Raw genomic sequence first — 26,634 nt, 5'->3', positions numbered from 1 at the left:
TAAAAATTTGGTATTCAGAACTAAAATTAGTACGTAAAGAGGTTTGCTGAGGATTCTAATGCTGTTACAAATCTTCCGTTGTTCAAGTGTACTTGTAAATAACTGGAATTCTGCCATTTTTCTAGGAAGAATTTTATCATAGTATTGAGTTGATTATAATTTTTGTTTCATGCTTGATTGCTTTTTTCATTACTTTTGGTCATAATTTTTAATTGCCACTATTTTTTATTATTATTACAAATTACAGTTCGTCATATCACTATCAATTCAGTACATGATAGGTTGTCTGGTTAGCTTGATAGATTCTGCAGATATGTTCAGCATTAATTTTGGCACATAAACAATAGGTATGACTTTTAAGATTTGTTTGGTATAGTACAAGTATGAACCATCCACAGAAGATTTATACGAGAGGAAGATCCATCCAAGTTAAATAATCTGAGAAGTATAATGTTTTCAGTTTTAGGGCATTGTTTTAAACTGTAAATCATGTGTTCATATTCTTTTCTTATAAATTAAAAGCATTCTATAAATATTTCCTTCAGAATTCTTTTTTGCTGAGTTCCTTTTCCGTGGAAAAGTGGCAGCAGAGTGGCACACATACCTGGCATCTTACGCCCCTGGAATAGTGGTTCTTGCATCTGGTTTTCTTCCTCAGAGTCACTTACAGTTGCCATCACACCTGCGTCAGCACCGCAGCTCTTTATATTGTGATCTTAGACTCGAGCTTGGTGCGCAGCCTTAGGAGCCAACGTTTGCATTAAGGAGCATTCTGTCAACAGTATGTGATCTTTTTGTACTGCCACTGCCGAAACTATGTAGGCTGGCTCATTCAGGCAGTGTTTGAACACCATGTTAAGATAGTTTAAAAGTGTTCACAGTATTATAGCTCACACATAGGTCATGTCTGATCAACACAGATAAGCAATCCTGAGGTGCTTGTGTATTTGTAAACTGATACTATTTTCACTGACAAGTTCCTCATTTTTCCTTTTAATTTTTCCAGCCACTGAGTGAATAAATGTAGATTCTAGTAAGATGTATCTTTCTCCATTTTTTTTTTTGTACTTCTTAATTTCTGAGTACTATCCCTGAGACATTTTGCTGTTTATAAATGTCTTTTAGGTCAGCCTTTAAAGAAATGTGTAACGTTGTGTACTTATAATGCTGTTGAAAACAACAGGAGCTTAAAAAATGTTAGTTTTCTTCCTGGTTTTACAAAATCATTTTTAGCTTTGACTTGGTTACATGCTCTTGTTTTGTTTTGTGTGTCATTAAGAAGCAAGTTATGACTTTATTAAGACATGCCAGTACACTAAGTGTAACCCATCTAAAGTTATTTTCTTTTCTAATCTTGGAGTAGTACTAACAAAAAGAGAGGGAGTATAGAGTCATGGGTGGGAAAATGGTGAAGCCAGACTACATGGATTCAAGTTTAGGCTTCAACCTAGCCTAGCTTTGTGACACGTCACCTCCCCGGATCTTCATTTCCCTGTTTTTAAAATGTAAATAATGACATTATCTCTAGGGCTGTGGTGAGAATTAAGTTAACATTTAAAAGCCTTTAGAAGAGCTGAGTGTAGTTCTTGGCATATGCTAAGGACTGAGTGTTATTATTGTGTATCCTGCTAAATATTGATTTTGAGGGAGAGTAGATTTTCTTTTCTTTATTTTTGGAGTGTAGTTGATTTACAGTGTTGTTTTAGTTGCAGTGTACAGCAGAGTGAATAAGTTATACATGTATATGTATCTATTCTCTCTCTCTTTTTAAAATTCTTTTCCCAGAGATATTTTTGTTTGTTTCTTTAATTTTACCCTCACAGGAAGTAGGTAAAGCTTAAGAATTGAATTGTGGGTTCTGACTTGGGTCTCATAGGACCTATTTGCTGTAGACTACTTCTGATAATGACTTAAATTTGCGTATTTAGTATAAAATACTGTAGTAGTTTGCTCAAGCTGCTATAATAAAATACTGTAGACTGGGTGGCTTTACTTCACAAATTGTGTTTATTTCACACAGTTCTAGAGGCTGGGAAGTCCAAAATCAGGGTTGCCGACATGGTCGGGTTCTGGTGAGAGCTTTCTTTCTGGGTTGCAGAGAGCTGCCATCTCACTGTGCCTTCACAGCAAAGTGGGGGAAGGTGTGTGAGCATGTGTGCACGCTCTCTGAGGCCTCTGCTTAGAAGGGCACTAATCCCGTCATAAGGAAACACCTCATGACCTCATCTAAACCGCCTTAATTCCTGGATGCCCGGTCTCCACATATCACATTGTGGAACAGTTTCATGAGGTAAGCTGTTATTCAGGAGAGAGAGGCCAGGAGGTAAAGTAACCTGCCCAGAGTCCCCTAACTGGTAGATGTGCAAGCAGTCATTTTATGATGGGTGTAGTCAGTGTGGAGTTGAACGTTAGTGAACTCTTAAGTGAAAGCGTGTTTAGCAAGTTTAGGTAACAGAGCACTTGCTGTAAGCAGTGTCCTTGGGTCCTTCATTGGGTAGGATTTCATCGTCCTCAGATGCTAGAGTGTGTGCTTCCTGTGTCCTCACATACAGAGGCTCTAGCCTGATGGATGTCTTTTCCTCTTCATACTCTGTTAGGTGAGTATTACTGCCGTCTTGATTTTCCATTGAGGAGACAGGCTGAAAAGTTAATACAGTCTAGCTCTCCAGTTCGTAGGTGGTAGAGCAAGGATGTAGATCTTAGTCCAGCTCCAGAGCATGGACTCACTGCATTTCCTTACGCTACCCTCCTGTGATTAAATCTCCCTCGTTGAGGTGGGAACTAACCTGAGACTTTCTCTGTAGTGGTGGTGAAGAAGTTAGTTAATAATTTCAAGTTTGAAGAAATATTTCAAGTGCATAAGAAAAGAAAGCCTTGTTCCCCACCTCCCCTTCTGAACTTTGCATAACTCTTATCTTAATGCAAATTTATTTACTCACTCCTTCACTTAACAAGCACTTCCTAGTAAATACCTGCTGTGTGCCAGGCACTATTCTAAGTACTGAGGATAAACATTGAACCAAATGAACTTCTGGCTTTCGTGGACTTGACACCATAGTAGGGGAGCAGCAGTGAACAGATACATGGTGTCTCGTCGTGTCAGGGCCATAAAGAAAAACAGAGCAAGATGTATTAACTGTATTTTCCTGGTTTTTATATTCTCGATGCTCTGGCTGATCTGGGAGAGAGTACTCCCAGAATTCGCCAGCTCCTGGAAATAGAAACCTGCTGCCCTGTGCAGATTGCAGTGCAGAGGCCGTGCTCTGACCATGCCCTCTGCTTGCTCTTAAACTCCAGGAGGCAGTTATTTCTCTGCCCTGCAGGTACTGGGCACCTAACAACTATACTTAGACCTGAGATCTGCTGAAATTATCCAAAGGAACCAGTCCTCAGCCGGCCCACCCTGCCTGGACTTGCCTTTCCTGTGGAAACCAGGATAAAAACTTGCCCATGCTTTCCCCTTACTCTTTCTGCCTCCTGACCCATCCTGGCGCTCCCTCACAAGGCCCTGGATGGCACTGTGTGCCCCCTTTTTGGGAAACCATCCTTTTAGTAGTAGTCTTTTAGTAGTAGTCTTCTCCTAACCTCTTGGCTCACCATACCTGAATAATAACTTACATATTAAAATACAGGGTGAGGAGATAGTGTTGCAAGGAATGTGTAGGGGTGTTCTCTTAGCAATTCATTTAAGAAACTTTATTGTTCTTCTGAACCAAGCCTTGTGATAAGAAGTCTGACAGGTGCAATGGACTCTGGGTGAACCCATGTTTACCAGTAAAATTTTACCTAGGCCTTAAGGATCTAAATATTTCTCAGTAAGTAAGGACGCATGGAAAGACATTTTCAGTCCTCATTGCAGTGTTGACATGGAGGTCCTCATTGAGCATTTGTGGAGGATTGCACAGACAGTTTGAGGAGCAGCAACAGCAATGGGCTACAGAGGCCTGTAAGTATGCAGGGCCATGTAAGGCCCTGAGCCAGAGGCTGTATCAGGCCGAACTGGGAGCCTCAAATGCCCTGGCTCTTTAAGGAACACTCATCTGTGTGTAATAAACTTTTTAGTGGTTCCCTAACCTTCCCATGGGTTCTTCTGACTGAGATTGTGTTATTTTAGAAATAGTCTTGGGACTTAGCTGGCGGTCCAGTGGTTAAGAATCCACCTTGCAATACAGGGGATGCAGGTTCGATCCTTGGTCAGAGAACTAAGATCTCACATGCTGCGGAGCAACTAAACCTATGTCCCACAACTGCTGAACCTGGAGTGCCACACCTCTAGAGGCCATGCGCCACAACAGAAGATCCTGCATGCCACAACCAAGACTCAACATGGCCCAAAAAAAAAAAAAAGGCTTCTTGATCACCGTACTGTGACATCGATATAAGCAGTCCAGCATCTCTTTCTTAAACTGGAACCATTTAGTTAAAAACAAGAACTATGTAAATTAATGAAATAATTGATTTTTTTTCCCCTTAGTATATGTTTGTGATAGCTGGTTAGCCAGCTTTAGCATTTCCATGCTGGCTCAGTGGTAAAGAATCTGTCTGCATTGCAGGAGACCTGGGTCGGGAAGATCCCCTGGAGCAGGGCACGGCACCCCACTGCAGTATTCTTGCCTAAAGACTCCCATAGACAGGGGACCCTGGTGGGCTACAGTCCATAGGGTTGCAAAGAGATGGATGCGACTGAAGGAAGTGACTTAGCACTTAAGCAGCTTTAAACACATAGAGAGATGGAGGCATTCTTAGTCCTGTGCCTCTCTGTTCCAGTGTGGATGACTCCAGTTATTGGCCAGATTTTTTTCTTTTCTAGTTAAACATCTGTCATCTAGAAACATGTACAGCACTGTTCTGTATTCTTTCATATGGAGCTGTGGTGGATATGGCAATCCAAAAAGGAAAAAACCCAAACCCTACTAATGCAATATAACCACCTATTTTGAGTCTTATTGGTCCCATCTACAGAGTAAACACTGAGCCTCTTGGGCTAACTACAGGACTTGCCCTCAACACGGGGCTAGTTTATTCCATATCTATATTTGATTCTTTTTCTTATCTGAATTTATCTGATTTTTGCTATAAACCATTTAATTGGTTTCCTGCTGTAATTCCAGTCTGCTGAGGGTATTTTTGAAAAATTAAGTGTTTTGTATTACCTGTCATTTCTAGTCTGGTGCTCTGTGCTTTGGACAGGGACATCTTTGTCCAATTAAAGATCTGACAGGGCAGAGACAGAGCCCTTAATGGAGAATCCATGTGTTAGTTGGTCTTGCTGACCCAGGAAAACATTTTTTCAGTAAGATTCAAGCACCATTCTTCAATCCAGACTATTAGAAAAGGAGATCCCTGTGTTTAAAAAATATTAATCAAAACTACAGAAGAAAAAGAAGAATGAACCGTAAATTCAAGTATGTGCAAATTATGAGAATTCCCTGGTGTTCCATTGGTTAGAACTCTTGCCCTCCACTGCAGGGGGCATAGGTTTAGTCCCTGGTCAGGGAACTGACATCCTGAGTAACAGCGCAGTTCAGTGCAGTCGCTCAGTTGTGTCCGACTCTTTGCGACCCCATGGACTGCAGCACACCAGGCCTCCCTGTCCATCACCAACTCCCAGAGTTTACTCAAACTCATGCCCATCAAGTTTGTGATGCCGTCCAACCATCTCATCCTTTGTCCCCTTCTCCTGCCTTCAGTCTTCCCCAGCATTGGGGTCTTTTCCAATGAGTCAATTCTTTACATCAGGTGGCTGAAGTATTAGAGTTTCAGCTTTAGCATCAGTCCTTCCAGTGAATAATCAGGACTGATTTCCTTTAGGACTGACTAGTTTGATCTACTTGCAGTCCAAGGGACTCTCAAGAATCTTCAACACCACAGTTAGAAAGCATCAATTCTTCAGTATTCAGCTTTCTTTATAACACAGTGCAACCAAAGAGAAAGTACGTGTAAGATACATACCAGTTTACTGAATGATTATTGACATATTGACTATAGATCCTTTTATCAGGGTATTTCTGGGAAATTCTGCTTACACCCACTCAAGTCTGTTTTCTTAAGTCGTTTTTTTTTTTTTTTTTTTTTTTTGAAGCCACTATAATGCTTAGAGGTCTGTAAGTCACCTTTTCTTGGCATCCCAGGAAATCTTAGTTGTGGGACAAACCAAAGAACTGTATATTTGGAGGCAGAGAGAACCGGTTCATGCTTTTCATATAGTCTACAATGTAATTTACTTTTACTGTTAACCACACTAGGTTATTTGGAGTACCTTTGCTTCAGTCTCCTTAGGCCAATCTTTTTTAACCCTTGCTGTGCATTAGAATCATCTCTCGTGGAAGCCTCTGGCTCAACGGGTAAAGAATCAGCCTGCCATGCAGGAGACACAGGAGATGTGGTTTTGACCCCTGGGTCAGAAAGATCCTGGAGGAGGGCATGGTGACCCACTTCAGTGTTCTTGCCTGGAAAATCCCATGGACAGAGTAGCTTGGAGGGCTACAGTCCATGGGGTCACAATGAGTCTGACATGACTGGGTGACTGAACACACAGTGGAGTTTTAGGGGAAAAACAGGCCCATGTTTTCTTCAGAGTACTCCACCCCCTGGAGGTGCCGACTGGTTGGGTCTAGGATGAGGCAGAGGGATCTGGGTGCACGTCTCAGATGAGAATGGATCCCGGACTTCTTTGGTTCCCTGCAGGATTCTTAACTTCTCTCCTTTTTCTGAGGCTGCCCTTTGTTAAAGGTGACCCCTTCCTCCAGTGGTTTAAGTCTTGTAGGCTGGTGCCACTGCCAGTGCTGAATATCTCCTCCCTCTCAAGCTCTTCCTAACCAAATTTCTGGATTTCTTGCCCATCTGGTGAAGCCCAGGTCATTTTTGGAATCTCTCATCAAGCAGTTCTGTTCATCTTTTCCTTTCTTAATAGCTTCCTCTTTCCATATTGACTTGTAAGAGGCTAAGTAGTTCAGGCCACTAACAAAAAGAGTTGTTAGAGTTGTGGATTTTTTTAAATTCATTTTTAAAAATTGAAGTATGGTTACTTATGATATAAGTTAAAGGTGTACAGTATAGCAATACACAGGTTTTAAAGTTTATACTCCCTTTACAGTTACTATAAAATATTGGTTATAGTCCCTGTGTTGTACAGTAACCCTTGTAGCTTATTTCATACCTAATAGTTTGTACCTCTTACTTCCCTCCCCACTCCCCTCCCCCCATTGGTAACCACTAGTTTGTATCAGTGAGTCTGCTTCTGTTATATTCAGTTTGGTGTATTTTTAAGATTCCACATTTGAGTGATACACAATATGTCTTTGACTTTTTTAACTTAACATAATGCCCTCCAGATCCATTCATGTTACTGTGATTGCAAAGTCTCATTCATCTTTCTGGCTGCGTAGTAGTCTGTACACACACACGCCACACCTTTATCCATTCGTCTGTTGATGGACATTTGGGTCACCCCCATGTCTCGACAGATGTGAATAATGCTGTTGTGAACATTGGAGTGCATGTGTCTTTTTGAATTAATGTTTTGAGGTTTTTAAAAATACGTACCCAGTGATGGAATTGGTTGTATATAGTTCTATTTTTAGATTTTTGAGAAACTCCATAGTTTTCCATAATGGCTGTACCAGTTTACATTCCCATCAATAGTGTGTGAAGGTTCTCTTTTCTCTTTTCTCCACATCCTGACCAACATTGATCTTTGTGTTGTTTTTGGTAGTAACCATTCTGACAGATAGGAGGTAATATTGATTGTGGTTTTGATTTGCATTTCCTTGATAATAAGTGATATTGAGCATCTTCTCATGTGCCTTTTGGCCGTCTGCATTTCCTCTTTGGGAAAATACCTATTTAGTTCTTCTGCCCATTTTTTAATTGAGTTTGTGTTTTTTGATGTTGTATAATATGTGCTGTTCATATATGTTGGATATTAGTTCTTTATTGGTCATATCATTAGCAAATATTTTCTCCCATTCAGTAGGTTGCCTTTTTATTTCGTCAGTAGTTGCCTTTGCTCTGTAAAAGCTTTTAGGTTTAATTAGGCCCCATTTGTTTATTTTTGCTTTTGTCTCCTTTACTTTAGGAGAAGTTCCAAAAAATATTGCTGTGATTTATGTCAGAGTGTTCTGCCTATATTTTTCTCTAGGAGGTTTATAGTATCCAGTCTTACATTTAGGTCTTTAACCCATTTTGAATTTATTTTTTGTATATAGTTTTGGAGAATGTTCTAATTTCATTCTTTTCCCTGTAGCTGTCCAGTTTTCCCAGCACTAGTTATCAAAGAGACTGCCTTTTCTCTATTGTATATTGTTGCCTTGTTTGTCATACATTAATTGACTATAAGTGTGGGGGTTTATTTGGGGGCTCTCTATCTTGTTCCATTTATCTATTTTTGTGCCAGTGTGATACTGCTTTGATTACTATAGCTTTGTAATATAGTCTGAAGTCAAGGAGTGTGATTGCTCCAACTCTGTTCTTTCTCAAGATTGTTTTGGCTATATGAGGTCTTTTGTATTTCCATGCAAATTTTAAAATTATTTTTTCTGTTCTTTGAAAAACACCATTGGCATTGTAATAGAGATTTTATCGAATCTGTATATTGCCTTGGTCAGTATGGACGTTGTAACAGGATTGATTCCTTAGAGCGCTCCGTCTGAAAGCAGCGGGATACACATTCTCTTCAAGTGCACATAGAAGGGATCACATGCCGGGCAACAAAACCAGCCCTGGCAGAGTTCGGGAAAGGTAAACCGTACCAGACGGCTTTTCTGACTGCAGCTCTGTGAGACTAGAAGTCAACTACAGGAACAAAAAACACACACAAAACACGTGGAGGCTGAACAGTGTGGATCACTAAACCAGTGGATTCCCGAAGAAATCAGATAGGGGGAAAAAGTACCCAGAGCCCTGTTGTTTACGATGGAGGATCTGCAAATGAATCAGGTACAGGGTACAAACTGTCACAAACAGGATGTGGGAAATGGAACCTGAGACAAACGCTTCTTCATCTTAGTATTTAAAATTCTGAGAATAAAAATATAGGTATGTTGTTAGATTTCAAAAGTGGTCATAGAAGTGAGAGAAAATATAGCTTCAGTGTTGCTGGTGCTTTAGAGGGAAAATTTCAATTTATTGCCTGACTTATTTTCACTTTGGTAGGAGGCTTAGAGTAGACTTTGAATTGAGGATATTATAATTTATTTTTAATTGTACCAGTGGTTCATTGTGCTATTTAGAAAAGTCACTGAAAAACCAAGTATGTTAACACATTATTGACTGGGAATGTACTAATACGTCTTTTGTTACCTGACGGTTATTGACCAGAGACGTATGAATGCGTTTTTAGAGAATGATACCGTTAGCATCACCGTGAGAATGCCATCAGAGCTTAAAGTTATCAGGGGTGCACTGTACATTATGATTGTCGTTGTCATTCACATTTTGCTCTGTTAGGTTTTTCTTTCAACCAAAGTGTATGTTATAAACAGAAAGTTTCCAAAAATGATGCATCATGATATTTTGAGTGTAGAAGAATTTTTCAGTGCGTTTTATGCAGATACTTTCTCTGATTGTCCGAGCAACATATATATTAGTGTCTCAGAAGATGGTAGTTCTTCAGAATATAGCTCTAATTCAGACAGTGTGAATGTTATACCAACAAAAAGAAAAAGCTTACTGATGGATTCTGATCCAGAAAGTGAAAATGAAACTCATGGTGCTGGAAAATGCTCCTTTGCTTCAGCAAAAGAGTGCAGAAGATATTTCACAAAAATTGGAAGACTTAACAGGTGTGTCAGGTATAACTGTTGAATGTAGTAACTTGCAGTGCTAGTGAAATAACAGAATTAATTTTTAGCTGACCAGAATAAAAATCACCGGCCATATGCATTAGTTTCTACAAAAATCCCCTGGTCAGTAATGAGTTGAAGGGGTCGGACTTAGAGCCTGGCATGGAGAAATTCAGTTTGCAAAAAATTGAAAATAGGTTTAAAAACTAGACCTTTGGGAAAGAATCCTGGCAATAACAGCCAGAATCACAGCCGCATGTTGCTTACTGTGTGCCAGGCACTTTTCCAAGATCTCTGCCTGTCAGATCCTTTATCCTGGGAGTGCCAGAGGCCCAGGAGGTCCAGCCGCCTTGGTTCAGTCAGTGAGTGGCAGAGGCCCAGGTGGGGCCAGATAGTGTGCTCCAGAGGTCAGATTCTTAATGACTATGAACGGTCTTCATCCCTCATTGCCTGTTGTCACGGCAGCCCTGTGACATCGTTATTTTTATCTGTAGTTTACAAATGAGCAGTTCAAGTAATGTCACATCCTTGTCAAATTTTTATCTGATTTTTCAGTTCTTGCCCATCTGGTAGATATAAAACTATGTCATTGTGGTTTTAATTTGTACTCTGGTTCATTGCACAATTGCTATTTTAAAGACAGTTATTTTACATTTATTTTCTCATTTAAAATTTTTGTTTTCAATAGTAGAAGGGCAGATGATAAATAGAATCCCAAAATATGTGACAGGTAAAATCTGAGCTAAAAGTAGAAACACAAGAGTAACAAAGGAGGCTTAATCCCTCTCTGACTATGTATGGCACATTAAGTAGAGAGAAAAAGATACAGATCTTTATATAGAGCTCCTCCACTCGCCCGTATTACAGACTTGCGTGTTTTTAAATGTAAATTATTTGGCCACACCTTGTGGCATGAGGGATCTTAGTTCCCTGACCAGAGACGGAACTTGTGCCCCATGCAGTGGAAGCAGAGACCCTTAACCAATTGACCACCAGGGAAGTCCCACAAATTTGTGAAGTTTTTTTTAAAAAGCATCCCTTTCTTAGGATACATTACTGCTATGTGGCAGGATATTATTGTGATAACTATTCAAAACTATGATGACTGCAAGCAAAATGATTTCCTCAGGATTGGGCACTTGTGCAGCTAGCTATAAGCAATGGTCCAGTTAATACAATTAATAAGCCTAACTAAGAGATGTTTCCAGGCTACATTTTCTGAACAAGCAGTAAAAACAGAAACAAAAGTACAAACATATGGAGCTTAAAGCACTCACAGAACTCATGGGGTCTAAGAGAAAATGCAAATGAGAATTGCAGTGTATATAGAAAGTAACACTGTGTATCAGCACCTATAGAATACTGCTTTTGTTGTTCGTGAAAATTTGAAACCTTAAACATATTATTAACAAAAAGTGACAGTACATTAACTATGTAGTAAATTAGAAGAAGGAACAGAATAAATCTCAGGAACTAGGAATAATGTAATAATAATGGGCTTCCCAGGTGGCACAGTGGTTAAGAATCCGCCTGCCAGTACAGGAAGACACAGAGTCCTGAGTTTGATTCTTGGGTCAGGCAAACCCCCTGGAGAAGGAAATGGCCATCTGCTCCAGTATTCTTGCTTGGAAAATTCAATGGACAGAGGAACCTGGCAGTCTACAGTTCATGAGGTTGCAAAGAGTCAGACACGACTCAATACCTGGAGTTCACTGTGGCTCAGATCATGAAGTCCTTATTTCAAAATTCAGGCTTAAATTGAAGAAAGTAGGGGAAATCACTAGGCCATTCAGATATGACCTAAATCAAATCCCTTAAGATTATATAGTGGAGGTGATGAATAAATGCAAGGGATTAGATCTGGTAGCCAGGGTGCCTGAAGAACCATGGATGGAGGGTTGAAACACTGTACAGGAGACGGTCACCAGGACCATCCTGAAGAGAAAGAAATGCGAGAATGCAAAGTGGTTGTGTGAGGAGGCCTTACAAATAGCTGAGAAAGGAAGAGAAGCGGAAGACATAGAAGAAAGGGGAAAATAGACCCAACTGAATGCAGAGTTCCAGAGAATAGCAAGGAGAGATAAGAAAGCCTTCTTCAGTGAACAATGCAGAGTTAGAGGAAAAGAGTAGAAAGGGAAAGACTAGAGATCTCTTCAAGAAAATTGGAGGGACTTTTCTGGTGGTCCAGGGGTTAAGAATCTGCCTTGCAATGCAGGAGATGCGGGTTCAGTCCCTGACTAGGGATTGAACTAAGATCCCACACGCCGTGGGGCAGCTGAGTCCCTGGACCACAACTAGAGATCCCACATGCTGCAACCAAGACCTGCCACAGCCAGATAAGTAAAATATGCAAAAGAAAAGAAAGTTGGGGATACCAAGGAAACGTTTCATGCAAGGATGGACACGATAAAGGACAGAAGTGTTGAAGATCTAACAGAAGCAGAGGATACTAATAAGAGGTGGCAGGAAGGCACAGAAATACTATACCCTTAATTACCCGGATAACCACGACAGCTGTCAAAATGCGTCAGAAACGGAAGAAAGCTGTAGTTCAGTCTCACAACACCCGTTCAAAAATTGGGAATTAACATAGCATACAGGCCATCCAGTTAAACATTTATCTTTGCTTGTTCATCCCACTCACTCAGTAGTAGTAAAGGAATTTAAAAGGAGTGTCAAAAATAGAGAAGACTAGCAGACAAAGAATTAAACCCACTTTGCCAGATGGAAACAGATGGTGAATAGGCGCATGTGTGTGTGTCTACACATTATTGTATGTTTTTTTCACGTAATAGATTTTGTATATCATAGCTGAAACCAGTTCCCCAAAGGAAGCAGCTAGGGACAAGAATGGGTAGGCTGGTCCAGCAAGAATCACGCTGAACCATGCCACAGAATTCAGAAAGGTTAAGAATGAGTTCTGTTAGCTCCTTCTGTGGGTGGAGGTACAAGTGGAACTTAAGCAGGACTGGCTGAAACCCTGTAATTGACCTTTTGTGACCTTAAGGCAACCCGCCCTCCTCTCCCCCCGTAGAAATTGGGGAGGTTGTTTTCTGAAGAGGTTCAGTCAAAGAGCATTAGACTTGGGGACCCCCATACTAAAAACAGGGGCCTGCTGAGTGATGAAAGTCTTTCTCCCACCTCCTTGCTTGCTTCCCAGAACTCTCTTAGCCCTTCATGTTGCCTAAAAGGAGATTGGAGGATTCTTCTCCAGGAGAATTGAGCTAAATTAAAATATAGCTAAAGACATTTAATGTCTTTCAGTGAATCTCCTTAATCTCTGCCTGGTCATCCTCTGGCCCAGCTCTTATATAACATTCAGTTTTGGTGCCTCTCTTAAATATGGGCGGACAGCCAACAATCTCCAGATATTTGAGGATAACCTAAAGCAAACAGGAATAAAAGAAAGGAACACTAGAAGAGGAAACTCAACTACTTTAGAAACAAACACACACACACTGTAATTGGTGTTTTCAAAGAGCTTAAAGAGAGGGAGACAGTGCAGCGACAGCTGTTGCCCTCCTGAGAGAAGAAGGTGGCACATGGGGAGCACTGCTGGGGAGAGGCGAGCTCAGACGGCTGGAAGAGGCTCAGTAAAGGGGTAGAAAAGGAAGGCAACCAAGGCTCTCAGTTCGTAGAGATGAAACTTAAGATAGCACGTAAAACTGGAGTGCCTGTCTAGAAGGTCGAGTTTCTGATGAAGAGGAGTTGTAAGAAGAACTGGGGATAGGAGGGAAGATTATCAAAGACATGTGATTTCCCAGAACTGTAGGACCTGAATTTCCAGATTGAAAGGCTTAGTGCCCATGCAGTAAAGGACAAAAGATCTACAGTGTATCTGGGCTGAATGCTAATGTACCACAGAGACTGAATCTGTGGGACATTAAAGCATATATACATCAAAATTAGAAGAAAGGGGGGGGGGATAGGTCATAAAGAATTGTAACAATGTCATTGTACCAGTCCATATCACTGTAAACTGGAGGAAAATGGATCAAAGCCTTTAAAATTCTGAGAGAACTGAATATTCCTGTGTAAAAGAATGAAACTGGACCCCTGTCTTACACCACTCACAAAAATTAACTCAAAATGGATTAAGGATTTAAGTGGAAGATCTGAAAACAAAGTTCGTGGAAGAAAGCAGAGGGGAAAAGCTCCTTGACATTGTTCTTAGCAGTGATTTTTTTTATATGACACTAAAAGCCCAAGCACAGAAAGTGGGTCTACGAAACTTCTGCACAGCCAGAAAAAGCAATCAACAAAATGAGAAGGCAGCCTGCAAAATGGAAGAGAAGGAACTCTTAAAACACAGTAGCAAACAAAACCCTAAAGAATCCAATTTAAAAAAAAAACAAAGGATCTGAATAGAAATTTTTCCAAAGAAGACTTTCAAATAACCAACAAGTACATGAAAAGGTGTTTAACATCACTAACCATCAGGTGAATGCAAACTGAAACCACAGTGAGATATCACTTCACACCTGTTAGAATGGTTACACTCTACACTCCAAAGAGTGTAGAGAAATGGGAAGTGTGTACTGTTGGTCAGAATCTAAACAACTACTGTGGAAAACAGTGTGGAGGTTTCTCAGAAAATTAAAAATACAGCTATCATACAACTCAGCGACCCATTTCTGAGTGTATATCCAAAGGAAACACAGTTAGTATCTTGGAGAGGCGTCTGACCTCCCATGCTTGCTGCAGTGTTGCTCTCAATAGCCAAGTCAGGGCAACAGCCTAAGTGTTCATTGACAGATGAGTGAATTACAAAGGTGTGAGGGGTATTGTTATGATATATTCCAGAATTGTATATGTTATATGTATTATATAATAAGAATATTACTCAGCTGTAGAAATGGAAAGCCTGCCCTTTGTGACAACATGGGTGGACCTAAGGTGCATTATGCTGAGTGAAATCAGACAAAGACAGACGCTCGGTGTTCAGTCACTCAGTTGTCTCGACTCTTTGCGGCCTCATGGGCTGCAGCATGCCAGGCTTCCCTGTCCTTCACCATCTCCTAGAGTTTGCTCAGACTCCTGTCCATTGGGCTGGTGATGCCATCCAACCATCTCAGTCTCTGTCATTCCCTTTTCCTCCTGCCTTCAATCTTTCCCAGCGTCAAAGTCTTTTCTAATGAGTTGGCCCTTTGCATCATGTGGCCAAAGTATTGGAGCTATGATATCAATTATGTGGAATCTGAAAAAAAAAAAAAAACTAATTCATATAAACAGTGTTATAGTGGTTACCAGGGAGTGGGAGGTCGAGGGAAATTGGGGTCAGAGGGTACAGACTTGCAGTTGTAGGATGGGTAAGTTCCAGGTTTCTAATGTACAGCCTGGGGACTGTGGTTAACAAGTATTGGGTACTTGAAAGTTGCTGTGAGAATGGATCTTAAATATTCTCACCATAACAACAACAAAAAAATGGTAATCATGTGAGGTGAAGGATATGGTAACTAACTTTATTGTGGAAAAGAGTTCACAGTCTCTGTGTGTATCGAATCACCACATTGTACACCTTAGACTTAATATCTATTATACGTCAAGTATATCTCTTTAAAATGGGGGTGGGGCCCCTTCAGAGAAAACTTGACTGTTACCAACTTTTTGGTACCAAAAAGTTACCAGAGAAAACTTTAGAGTTCTTTACCCAGCCAAATGTCAATCAGATCTGAAGGTAGAATCAGAACACTGTGGGCCATGCAAGGTCTTGAATTTAGACATCTGCTTACCCTTCCTCAGGAATATTGGTGGGACTAGCAAGAGAGAATACTAACAAGTGGGAAAGCAAAGGATCCAGAACAGGAAGTCCAATACAGCGAGTCTTAAAAACAGAACAAAGGTCTCCAGAATATTAATATCTTTAGAGAGGGAAAAAGAATACTTGACTATTTGAAAGTATTTGAGAGGAGATATACACTTCCGTTATTGATATTTCTCCCGGCAATCTTGATTCCAGCTTGTGTTTCTTCCAGTCCAGCATTTCTCATGATGTACTCTGCATATAAGTTAAATAAGCAGGGTGACAATATACAGCCTTGACGTACTCCTTTTCCTACTTGAAACCGGTCTGTTGTTCCATGTCCAGTTCTAACTGTTGCTTCCTGACCTGCATACAGATTTCTCAGGAGGCAGGTCAGGTGGTCTGGTATGCCCATCTCTCTCACAATTTTCCACAGTTTATTATGATCCACACAGTCAAAGGCTTTGGCATAGTCAGTAAAGCAGAGATAGATGTTTTTCTGGAACTCTCTTGCTTTTTCCATGATCCAGCGGATGTTGGCAATTTGATCTCCGGTTCCTCTGCCTTTTCTAAAACCAGCTTGAACATCAGGGAGTTCCCGGTTCACGTATTGCTGAAGCCTGGCTTGGAGAATTTTGAGCATTACTTTACTAGCATGTGAGATGAGTGCAATTCTGCAGTAGTTTGAGCATTCTTTGGCATTACCTTTCTTTGGTATTGGAATGAAAACTGACCTTTTCCAGTCCTGTGGCCACTGCTGAGTTTCCCAAATTTGCTGGCATATAGAGTGCAGCACTTTCACAGCATCATCTTTCAGGATTTGAAATAGCTCAACTGGAATTCCATCACCTCCACTAGCTTTGTTCATAGTGATGCTTTCTAAAGCCCACTTGACTTCACCTTCCAGGATGTCTGGCTCTAGATGAGTGATCACACCATTGTGATTATCTGGGTCGTGAAGATCTTTTTTGTACAGTTCTTCTGTGTATTCTTGCCATCTCTTCTTAATATCTTCTGCTTCTGTTAGGTCCAGACCATTTCTGTCCTTTATCGAGCCCATCTTTGCATGAAACGTTCCTTTGGTATCTCTAATTTTCTTGAAGAGATCTCTAGTCTTTCCCATTCTGTTGTTTTCCTCTGTTTCTTTGCATTGATCGCTGAAGAAGGCTTTCTTATCTCTTTTTGCTATTCTCTGGAACTCTGCATTCAGATGCTTATATCTTTCCTTTTCTCCTTTGCTTTTTGCCTCTCTTCTTTTCACAGCTATTTGTAAGGCCTCCCCAGACAGCCATTTTGCTTTTTTGCATTTCTTTTCCATGGGGATGGTCTTGATCCCTGTCTCCTGTACAGTGTCACGAACCTCATTCCATAGTTCATCAGGCACTCTGTCTATCAGATCTAGTCCCTTAAATCTATTTCTCACTTCCACTGTATAATCATAAGGGATTTGATTTAGGTCATACCTGAATGGTCTAGCGATTTTCCCTACTTTCTTCAATTTAAGTCTGAATTTGGTAATAAGGAGTTCATGATCTGGGCCACAGTCAGCTCCTGGTCTTGTTTTTGTTGACTATATACAGCTTCTCCATCTTTGGCTGCAGAGAATATAATCAGTCTGATTTTGGTGTTGACCATCTGGTGATGTCCATGTGTAGAGTCTTCTCTTGTGTTGTTGGAAGAGGGTCAGTAGGTGCCCAATATGCTACTGGAGGTAAGTGGAGAAATAACTCCAGAAAGCATGAGGGAGGGATGGAGCCAAAGCAAAAACAATACCCAGCTGTGGATGTTACTGGTGATAGAAGCAAGGTCCGATGCTGTAAAGAGCAATATTGCATAGGAACCTGGAATGTCAGATCCATGAATCAAGGCAAATTGGAAGTGGTCAAACAAGAGATGGCAAGGGTGAATGTCGACATTCTAGGAATCCGCGAACTAAAATGGACTGGAATGGGTGAATTTAACTCAGATGACCATTATATCTACTACTGCAGGCAGGTTATGTCAATGACCTCAGATATGCAGAGGACACCACCCTTATGGCAGAAAGTGAAGAGGAACTAAAAAGTCTCTTGATGAAGGTGAAAGTGGAGAGTGAAAAAGTAGGCTCAAAACTCACCATTCAGAAAACGAAGATCATGACATCTGGTCCCATCACTTCATGGGAAATAGATGGAGAAACAGTGGAAAACAGTGTCAGACTTTATTTTGGGGGGCTCCAAAATCACTGCAGATGGTGACTGTAGCCATGAAATTAAAAGACGCTTACTCCTTGGAAGGAAAGTTATCACCAACCTAGATAACATATTCAAAAGCAGAGACATTACTTTGCCGACTAAGGTCCGTCTAGTCAAGGCTATGGTTTTTCCTGTGGTCATGTATGGATGTGAGAGTTGGACTGCGAAGAAGGCTGAGCGCCGAAGAATTGATGCTTTTGAACTGTGGTGTTGGAGAAGACTCTTGAAGAGTCCCTTGGACTGCTAGGAGATCCAACCAGTCCATTCTGAAGGAGATCAGCCCTGGGATTTCTTTGGAAGGAATGATGCTAAAGCTGAAGCTCCAGTACTTTGGCCACGTCATGCGAAGAGTTGACTCACTGGAAAAGACTGTGATGCTGGGAGGGATTGGGGGCAGGAGGAGAAGGGGACGACAGAGGATGAGAGGGCTGGATGGCATCACTGACTCGATGGACGTGAGTTTGAGTGAACTCCAGGAGTTGGTGATGGACAGGGAGGCCTGGCGTGCTGCAATTCATGGGATTGCAAAGAGTCGGACACGACTGAGCGACTGAACTGAACTGAACTGATACACTTCCGTTACAAAGCTTAAGGATGGACCAGTAAAGTGAGAGATATATAGAAAACCTAAGTGAACAAAATAACTAAAACAATTATTAGCTCAAAGGAAATCAAAACATTTTTGATAAAGAATGGAAATGCATTCCTAGTGTGGCTGTAAAGAATATTTATAATGCAAACTGAATAGTTTAGCCAAATATTATGGTGACTGATCAGAGGAAGGAGGGAGGCAGGATGTAAGAGCAGTCTTCATTGCTAATATTACCGAGTCAGTAGTTAATCAAGAGGGAGGAGCTAAGAAATCACATAGACTAGTGGCACTTCTGTTCCGAAGTAAGGCAGCTCAGATGGCTGAAATAAGAGGGCTTGTTGCTGGGAACAAGGGTTGAGGGTGCAGAGAGAGACTAGACTACACAGTTCAACTTTCAAAGCCGAATGTATGCACTACTTTATCAGTAAAAATTAAACAATATTTATGTAGCCAAAACTATAATAGAACCTCATGAAGAGGTTGGAGAAGGAAAGCGTAAGTCTGTTGGAAGGGCTTTAGGAAAGCTAAATCCACAGTGGGAAATCAAGGAGGCTGTATACTCTGGCATTTTAGAAATATGTAGGTGAACAATAGATGACATAGCTAAAGAAGCTGAAAGGATTGTTTCTGAAAAGACAGCAAAGAACGAGTCGGGATGAATTTGGATAAGTACCCAATATTGTCTGCTATTGCAGACAAAGATCCTATTTCCTAACTATAGAAAAAGTCTTGGAAATTGAGGCGAAACAGGAGTATATAACCTAATAGAAAATAGTCAAAAGATATACTCAGGCAATTAATAGGACAGATGGTCAGTGTTCAAGTAAAAATGTTCAACATCCACATCTGAAAAGATAATGTGTTTTTCACATCAGATTTGCAAAAAGCTGATAATTAATATTGTTGGCAAGAGTGTGGATAATCAGGAACTCTCTTATTGGCAGTAATGTAAATTAACATATCTTTAGAGAATAATATAGTACTGACAATTTTAAAAGCCTGTATGCCCTTTGGCTTCCATTCAGTTTCTAGGAATCTGCTCTGCCAAGAGTTTCAGAAATGTATGAGGATGTATATATACAAGGATGCTCACTGTAACCGTTCAGTAGCCCAACGTTAGCTGTAAACCTGCGTGATGCCAGTAAAACACTGGCTCATCACATGCAGTGCACCTATACGTGGGCTTCCCTGGTGACCCAGCAGGAAAGAGCCTGCCTGCCAAGCAGGAGGCTCTGGTTTGATCCCTGGGTTGGGAAGATCCCCTGGAGAAATATATGGCAACCCACTCCAGTACTCTTGCCTGAGAAATCCCATGGACAGAGAAGCCTGGTAGACTGTAGTCCATGGGGTCACAAAGATGTAGAGGCTGAGCAGCAACAACATCCACGCTTTTATCTCCCCTCATCTGTAGGCAGCTCTTCCTGGGTGGGAGACAGGTCGCGGCTTTTGCCTAGTGTTAGACAAACAGATTTTAATAATGCTTTTAATTATTGTCTCTGTCATGTGTTAGCTTTCCTATTCTGTTGTTTATTTTCATGTTAGGGTGGTTCTGAGAGTAATGAAACTCTCTTTAAGCTCCTTAGGTTTTGCTTTACTGTGCTGGCTCTCATATTTGCTGGTCTTTAAAGACATTCCCTGGAAAACTTGCTTGCCTTCCACCCACTGGCAGCTTTGACCCACACCATGAGAATAATAGTAAACTCTCTTGTTAACAGTCCTTAGAATAGAGCAACTTTCCCCTTTTATCCAAAAAAAAAAATACACACTTTATTTTCAACCTTTTCTTAAAATTAATTGGAGAAAAGGAGATAGATAATTCGATATTTAGATCTAATTTAGATAAATAGATAATTAAATAGATAATACAGTTGTGCTTCAAAGTTCACAGGACAGATAAAAGTCAGTCTTTATCTGTCCAGATGCCTGCCCAGAGACAGCCAGTGGCATCAGTTTCTTTGGTCCTTACAGAAATACCCTGTTTATAGAGAGACGAAGACATGTATGTTTTTTTCTTTTTCACACCAGTGCCTTTTCTTGACAGTTCCTTCTCCATGAACTCTGGCATTTGCCAGGCTCTCTCCCTCAGGGCTGTCTGAGGGTCTTTGATTTGTTCTTTTGTTCAGCAGAAGTTCTGTGATGGGTGTGGTGAGACAGAGGGACATACTGAGGAGAAGTAGGTGCTCATCCTTCCCTCCTTCCTTCATGAAGTACTCCAGAGATGTTAGGGCCAGGGAGGCTGCTTATAAATTGAGGTTTGTGACCCCGCTTGTCAGTCTAGGGGGACACTGGATCCCGGTGTCTGGGTTTTGTTCGGTCACTCCAGCTGCGTTTTCCTGTGTCTGTATTGTGACCCCCATCTCGTTTTCACTCTGAGATGCTTGTTCGTTGATGTTTCTATCTTTCCATTTTTCAGTTAGGCGGTTGTCATTTCCTTCCAAGGATACTATCCCTTTGCTGATAATTCTGCAGAATAGCCCAGATTTCTTCCTGAGCTTCAAACCAAAATGCCAGCTACTGAGCTTTGTTCTCACTATCGTCACTTAATTGCCCTTCACGTGGTGTGTCCTAAACCAGACTCGGCCTGCCACCCTTCCTCGCTGCAGCTTGAGTCTTCTCTGTCTCACAGTGGCAGCCAAATTCAGAAACATGGGTGTCAGCTTCAACTCTGCCTCCCTCTCCCTTACCCACTGAGTGTTTCTTATTTATAACCTTGGGTTTACAATACAGCTCTTTCCTAGTAAAGAAGAGGTTGGTGATTGTATGCCTGTTCATTATTTGTAACACATAAGTTGTCTTCCAGTCAGTTGCCCAGCTGATAGGCTCTCAGCCTTTGGCCTATCTCATACCTGTATATCCAGAGAAGCCAGTGGGTCACTTTTGCTGCAGTTTGATGACTGTGACAATACCTCACCCCATGCCCTCTCTGATAGGCTTAGTTTATCTTTTTAATTTTATTTATTTGTATTTGGCTGTGCTGGGTCTTTGTTGCTGCGTGGGTTTTCTGTCTCGTTGCCAAGCACGGGCTTCTCGTTGTGGTGGCTCCTCTTGTTCAGAGCACAGGCTCTAGGTGCTCGGTCCTCAGGAGTTGCAGCTCCTGGGCTCTGGAGCACAGCTCCGTAGTTGTGACACACAGGCTTGGTTGCTCTCTGGCATGTGCGATCTTCCTGGATGAGGGATTGAACCCGTGTCTCCTGCGTTGGCAGGCAGATTCCTCATCACTGAACCCCCAGTAATTACCCGGCTCATTTTATTTTTAGGTCAGTTGATAGAATTGTTTCTTCCCAAGGATACTTTCTGTATGTCCTCGGTCCTGCGTCTGGGACGCTTGGTTTCTGTGGTGCTGTAGGCTTAGTGTCCCTTCAGCATTCTCATCACCAGGATCCAGGCCTTTGCCTTCAGAAGTGTTTGTTCTCCTCCTGTCTGCCAGTTCCCAAAGGGCATAAAAATGGGAAGATGCGTAGAGCAGGGGTCCCCAAACTCCAAGATCTAGTGCCTGATGATCTGAGGTGGAGCTGATGTAATAATAATAATAGAAATAGAGTGCATGATAAATGTAATGTGCTTGAATCATTGAAACAACCCCCACCCCACCATCCACTGAAAACTTGTCTTCCGCATAATTGGCTCCTGGTGCCAAAAACTTTGGGCACCGCTAGTGTAGAAGATGGAGATTAATGAAGAGAGGAGAATTCTTTCACTTTACGCATTTTTGTGTTATTTCATTTTATTTTTTACAACTAGCATCTGCATAAGGTTGAAAAGGCATGTAGAGAAGTAAGATAGTAGAAATCGGAGAACTTCTTATTTAAATGTCCTTTTATAGTAGCAAAACTTAAAAAAAAATTGTACTATTCTAGTGAGGACTTTCCTTAAAGTGCATGTTTTCAGCAAATTATTTCTACCCAAATTTATCTTCAGCCATCAGGTTCACAGTTGATGGCAATGAGATCTCTGGCATGTTAATCACATATGCAAATTGTCAACTTAAAAAAAAATTCTGTGCCAGTACCCACCTGTTGCTCTGAAGTTTTCTGTATTGCCAACTTGTAATGTATCCATTGTTTTACTTGTACATTTCAAAGGTGGCTCTTTGGAATCATGAGATGAGTTAGGACTTTGGAGTCAGACAACTCAGACTCTGAGCTCTGGCATGTGTTAGCTGGGAAAACGTGGACTGGTTTCTTAACTTTCTCAGTACTCCTCTCCTGTGCACTGGAGATGATCGTAGTCGCCTGACAGAGTTGTGAAAATTCAGTCCAGATCATAGCCATGGAGCATCTAGCGCTGAACTTCAGACACAGGTGACACTCAACAGCTACTAGCTTCATGCCTCCTCTCCCCACCCGCTTCGATTGAGTTGGTATAGAGTTGATTCTAGTTTCTGCCTGATATGTGATTCTGTTGCTGCTGCTGCTAAGTCACTTCAGTCGTGTCCGACTCTGTGTGACCCCATAGAGGGCAGCCCAAAAGGCTCCCCCGTCCCTGGGATTCTCCAGGCAAGAACACTGGATTGAGTTGCCATTTCCTTCTCCAATGCGTGAAAGTGAAAAGTGAAAGTGAAGTCGCTCAGTCGTGTCCGACCCTCAGCGACCCCATGGACTGCAGCCTTCCAGGCTCCTCCGTCCGTAGGATTTTCCAGGCAAGAGCACTGGAGTGGGGGGCCATCGCCTTCTCCAGTGTAATTCTGACAGAGGTAAATACATAAAGTTATTTGGTGATACCCTGACGCTGTCCAACTGGGAGACCTTCGGCTACTCTATCTGCCTATGGAAAGAAACTTGTATTATTCATCCCTCTGTCTGGTCCCACTCACCTATCCTGTGTGTTTTCACAACACATCCCTTGGTGTGGCCTCCTTTGGTGTGGCCTCTGCTGTGTGTAACTCACAGTTTAGTCGCTCAGTCCTGTCTGACTCTTTGCGACCCCATGGACGGCAGCACGCCAGGCTTCCCTGTCCATCACCAACACCCAGAGCTTGCTCAAACTCATGTCCATTGAGTTGGTGATGCCATCCAACCATCTCATCCTCTTTCGTCCCCTTTTCCTCCTGTGTTCAATCTTTCCCAGCATCAAGGTCTTTTCCAGAGAGTCAGTTCTTCACATCAGGTGTCTAAGTACTAGAGCTTCAGTTTCAGCATCAGTCCTTCCAGTGAACATTCAGGACTGATTTCCTTTAGGACTCTCTAATTGGATCTCCTTGCAGTCCCAGGGACACTCGAGAGTCTTCTCCGACACCACAGTTCAAAAGCATCAATTCTTTGGCCCTCAGCTTTCTTTATAGCATGGCTACAGGAAAAACCATAGCTTTGATTAGACGGACCTTTGTTGCTAAAGTAATGTCTCTGCTTTTTAATATGCTATCTAGGTTGGTCATAGCTTTTCTTCCAAGGAGCAAGCATCTTTTATTTTCATGGCTGCAGTTACCATCTGCACTGATTTTTGGATCCCCCCCAAAAAGATAAAGTCTGTCACTGTTAGCTTTGTTTCCCCATCTGTTTGCCATGAAGTGATAGGACCAGATGCCATGATCTTAGTTTTTTGAATGTTGAGTTTAAGCCAACTTTTTCACTCTTCTCTCTTACCTTCATCAAGAGGCTCTTTAGTTCCTCTTCACTTTCTGCCGTAAGGGTGGTATTATATGCGTATCTGAGGTTATTGATATTTTTCCCGACAATCTTGATTCCAGCTTGTGTTTCATCCAGCCCAGCGTTTCGCATGATGTACTCTGCATGTAAATTAAATAAGCAGGGTGACAACATACAGCCTTGACATACTCCTTTCCCAATTTGGAACCAGTCTGTTGTTCCATGCCCTGTTCTAACTGTTGCTTCTTGACCTACATAAAGATTTGGTTTTCAAACTTCAGTGTGTTTCCTCTAGTGTATAACCTACTACTGCTCTCTAAAAATTACTCTAAAACTTAGCAACTTAGAACCTGTGTTATCTCAGTTTCTTTGAGTCATCTGTTTGCAGGTAACTTAGTTGGATGGTTCTGGCTCAGATGCTGTCAAGATATTTTGGGGAAGAGCCAAAGTTGCAGGTGCCCACAGGTTTGATTGGGGCTGGTGCATTTCTTCTAGAAGGCCCTATCACTTGGCTTTTGTCTAGGGCCTGCGGTTCCTCACCAGCCACAGGTGTGAGTCCTCGTTTCCTTGCCATCTGGGCCTGTCCATTGAGGTACTTAATGTCCTTAGTACGTGCCCGTCAGTGATCTGTGAGAGCAAGGAGGGCGGCCCAGTGCCTTTACAGCTTAGTCCCTGAAGCCCCCTCCCTACCACCCTGCTTTCCTCTCCATGAAAAGTGAGTCACTAAGTGCAGTCCACACTGAAAGGGAGGAATATTAAGTTCTACCTTTTGAGAGGAGGATTGTCAAAGTATTTGTGGACTTGTTTAAAAGCACCACACCAGGGGTGCAGGTTGAAATGTAAAATTCTCAAAGCTCATTTCAAATCTAGTGATAGGTAGAACCCAGGAACCTCTAGTTTGCACAGATACCCTAATGTTCTGATGCTGGTGGCTTAAAGTCCACACCTGGAAACCCGCGCTCTGCCAGATGGAGCACCTACCTGGTCTTCTTGAAATAGTCTTCACTGGTTGCACCTCCTTGTCTTGCTCAGATCACCAGCCCATTCTGAACTGCATAAATCGAGTTACCTCCACGTTGCCCATCTCCGCAGGCAGAGGTGAGCTCTGTCCCTTGGGTCCCTGCAGGCCTCCGTCTTTCTCCTGCTCTCTGGTTCTGATGTTGTCGTGCTGTGCTTCTAGTAGGATGTAAGTTGTTTTCATTGGGCCTCTTTTGCCAGCAGAACTGTGACAACCCTGTCATAGGCATTCTGCTACTCAGGATCTAAAAGCAGTGTGGTCATTAGAATGCGAAGGAGACTGGCTCAAACCACACTTCTTGGTAGTCAGTACTTTCTTGCAGGCATTTATCAAACAAATGAGTTCCTGTTGTGTGCCAGGCTGGGTTTCGAGGTTCTGCTGGTGACAGGAGGCAGACACACTCCCTGTAGATGAGGCGGCAAAAATGAACTGATAAACACAATGTATTATCACAACGTGAAAGACATTCTGGGAAAGAAGTGCTGTGATGTAAAACAAGGGAAACCTACTTAGATAAGGTTTTCAGAGAATCTGCCTGAGACTTGAAGGATGAAAAGGAGAAAAAATTGTAAGGAAAGAAGGAGTTAGTATGTTCTGGGAGAAATCAGAGTGCCTGGAGGTGAGGCTGAAAGTGTAAGCAGTCTGCCATGGCCATGGTCAGGGCTTCATCCTAAACACAGTATCCTGATCTGAGTTAGTGTGATAGCCAACTTGTCGCTCTCCTAATATAACAGTCGTAGAAATAACTGGGAGGCTCAAATTATAGGTACAAGTCCAGCTGTAATGAATTGGGAAAGCAAGGTTCCTGTGTTTGCTTAACAGAGGGAGATGAACAAGGAGCCCACACCCTTAGTGGATGACCCAGTATTCTAGGTGGTCGTGTTCAGTTGCTTCAGGCGTGTCCGATTCTTTGCAACCCTGTGGACTTATAGCCTGCCAGGCTCCTGTGTCCATGGCATTTCCCAGGCAAGAATACTGCAGTGGGTTGTCATTTCCTTCTCCAGGGGAATCTTCGCAACCCAGGGATCGAACCTGCGTCTCTTGTGTCTCCTATTTGGCAGGCAGATTCTTGTACCGCTGCACCACCTGGGAAGCCCAGTATTGTAGACAGAAAGGCTGTTCATCTTGATTCCATCGTTTTCAGCTCTGAGCTGTTTGTAGGTCAGATACTGTGCCTCCATGCCTGTTAGTTGCTGATTGATTTCTAGATTAGACCTGGTGGACAAAGACAAGTGCAGGGAGAGTCCCAGCTTCTCGTCCCGTAGGCAGCTGCTCCTCGTTTCTCAGACCTTCCAGCCTTGCCTCCTTCAGGCTGTGATATCCCAGGTGCTAGGAGACTAGTTGTAACCACATTCCCCATAGAAAGATAGGAGAACCTTGGAAGATCTTTCCTCTCTTTTTCTGGTTTCCACTGGTTTGCAGGAGGGTTGTCTAAGATGGCCTTTAAAATTCTATTATTTTATGAGATCTCATATTAGCCCAGATCATGTTGCTGTGACCCGCCTCTGAATTCACAGCATGTTTGTACAGCAACAGTTTAATATTCTGCCTTTTCTGTGTGATGGCTAGGCAGCTTGAAGTGGTTTTATTTAAAGCCTTATAGAATTACTTGGAATTATCAATCTAATACACTCATGATACAGTTCATTGGGACTGTACAAGTTTTGATTTGTAGAATTA

General features: G+C 42.0%; 1 protein-coding gene across 11 annotated transcripts in view; it reads left to right on the top strand.

Moving 5' to 3' along the window:
• Nucleotides 1-26,634, top strand: part of MARK3 (microtubule affinity regulating kinase 3) — a 107,521-nt gene that overhangs the window by 42,137 nt on the left and 38,750 nt on the right. The gene's annotated exons all lie outside the window — the stretch shown is intronic.

Source organism: Oryx dammah, unplaced genomic scaffold, assembly GCF_014754425.2.
Source record: "Oryx dammah isolate SB20612 unplaced genomic scaffold, SCBI_Odam_1.1 HiC_scaffold_16, whole genome shotgun sequence".
Taxonomy (NCBI): Eukaryota; Metazoa; Chordata; class Mammalia; order Artiodactyla; family Bovidae; genus Oryx; species Oryx dammah.
The sequence above is the reverse complement of the archived record's forward strand: the minus strand, read 5'-3'. Positions and strand labels throughout refer to the sequence as shown.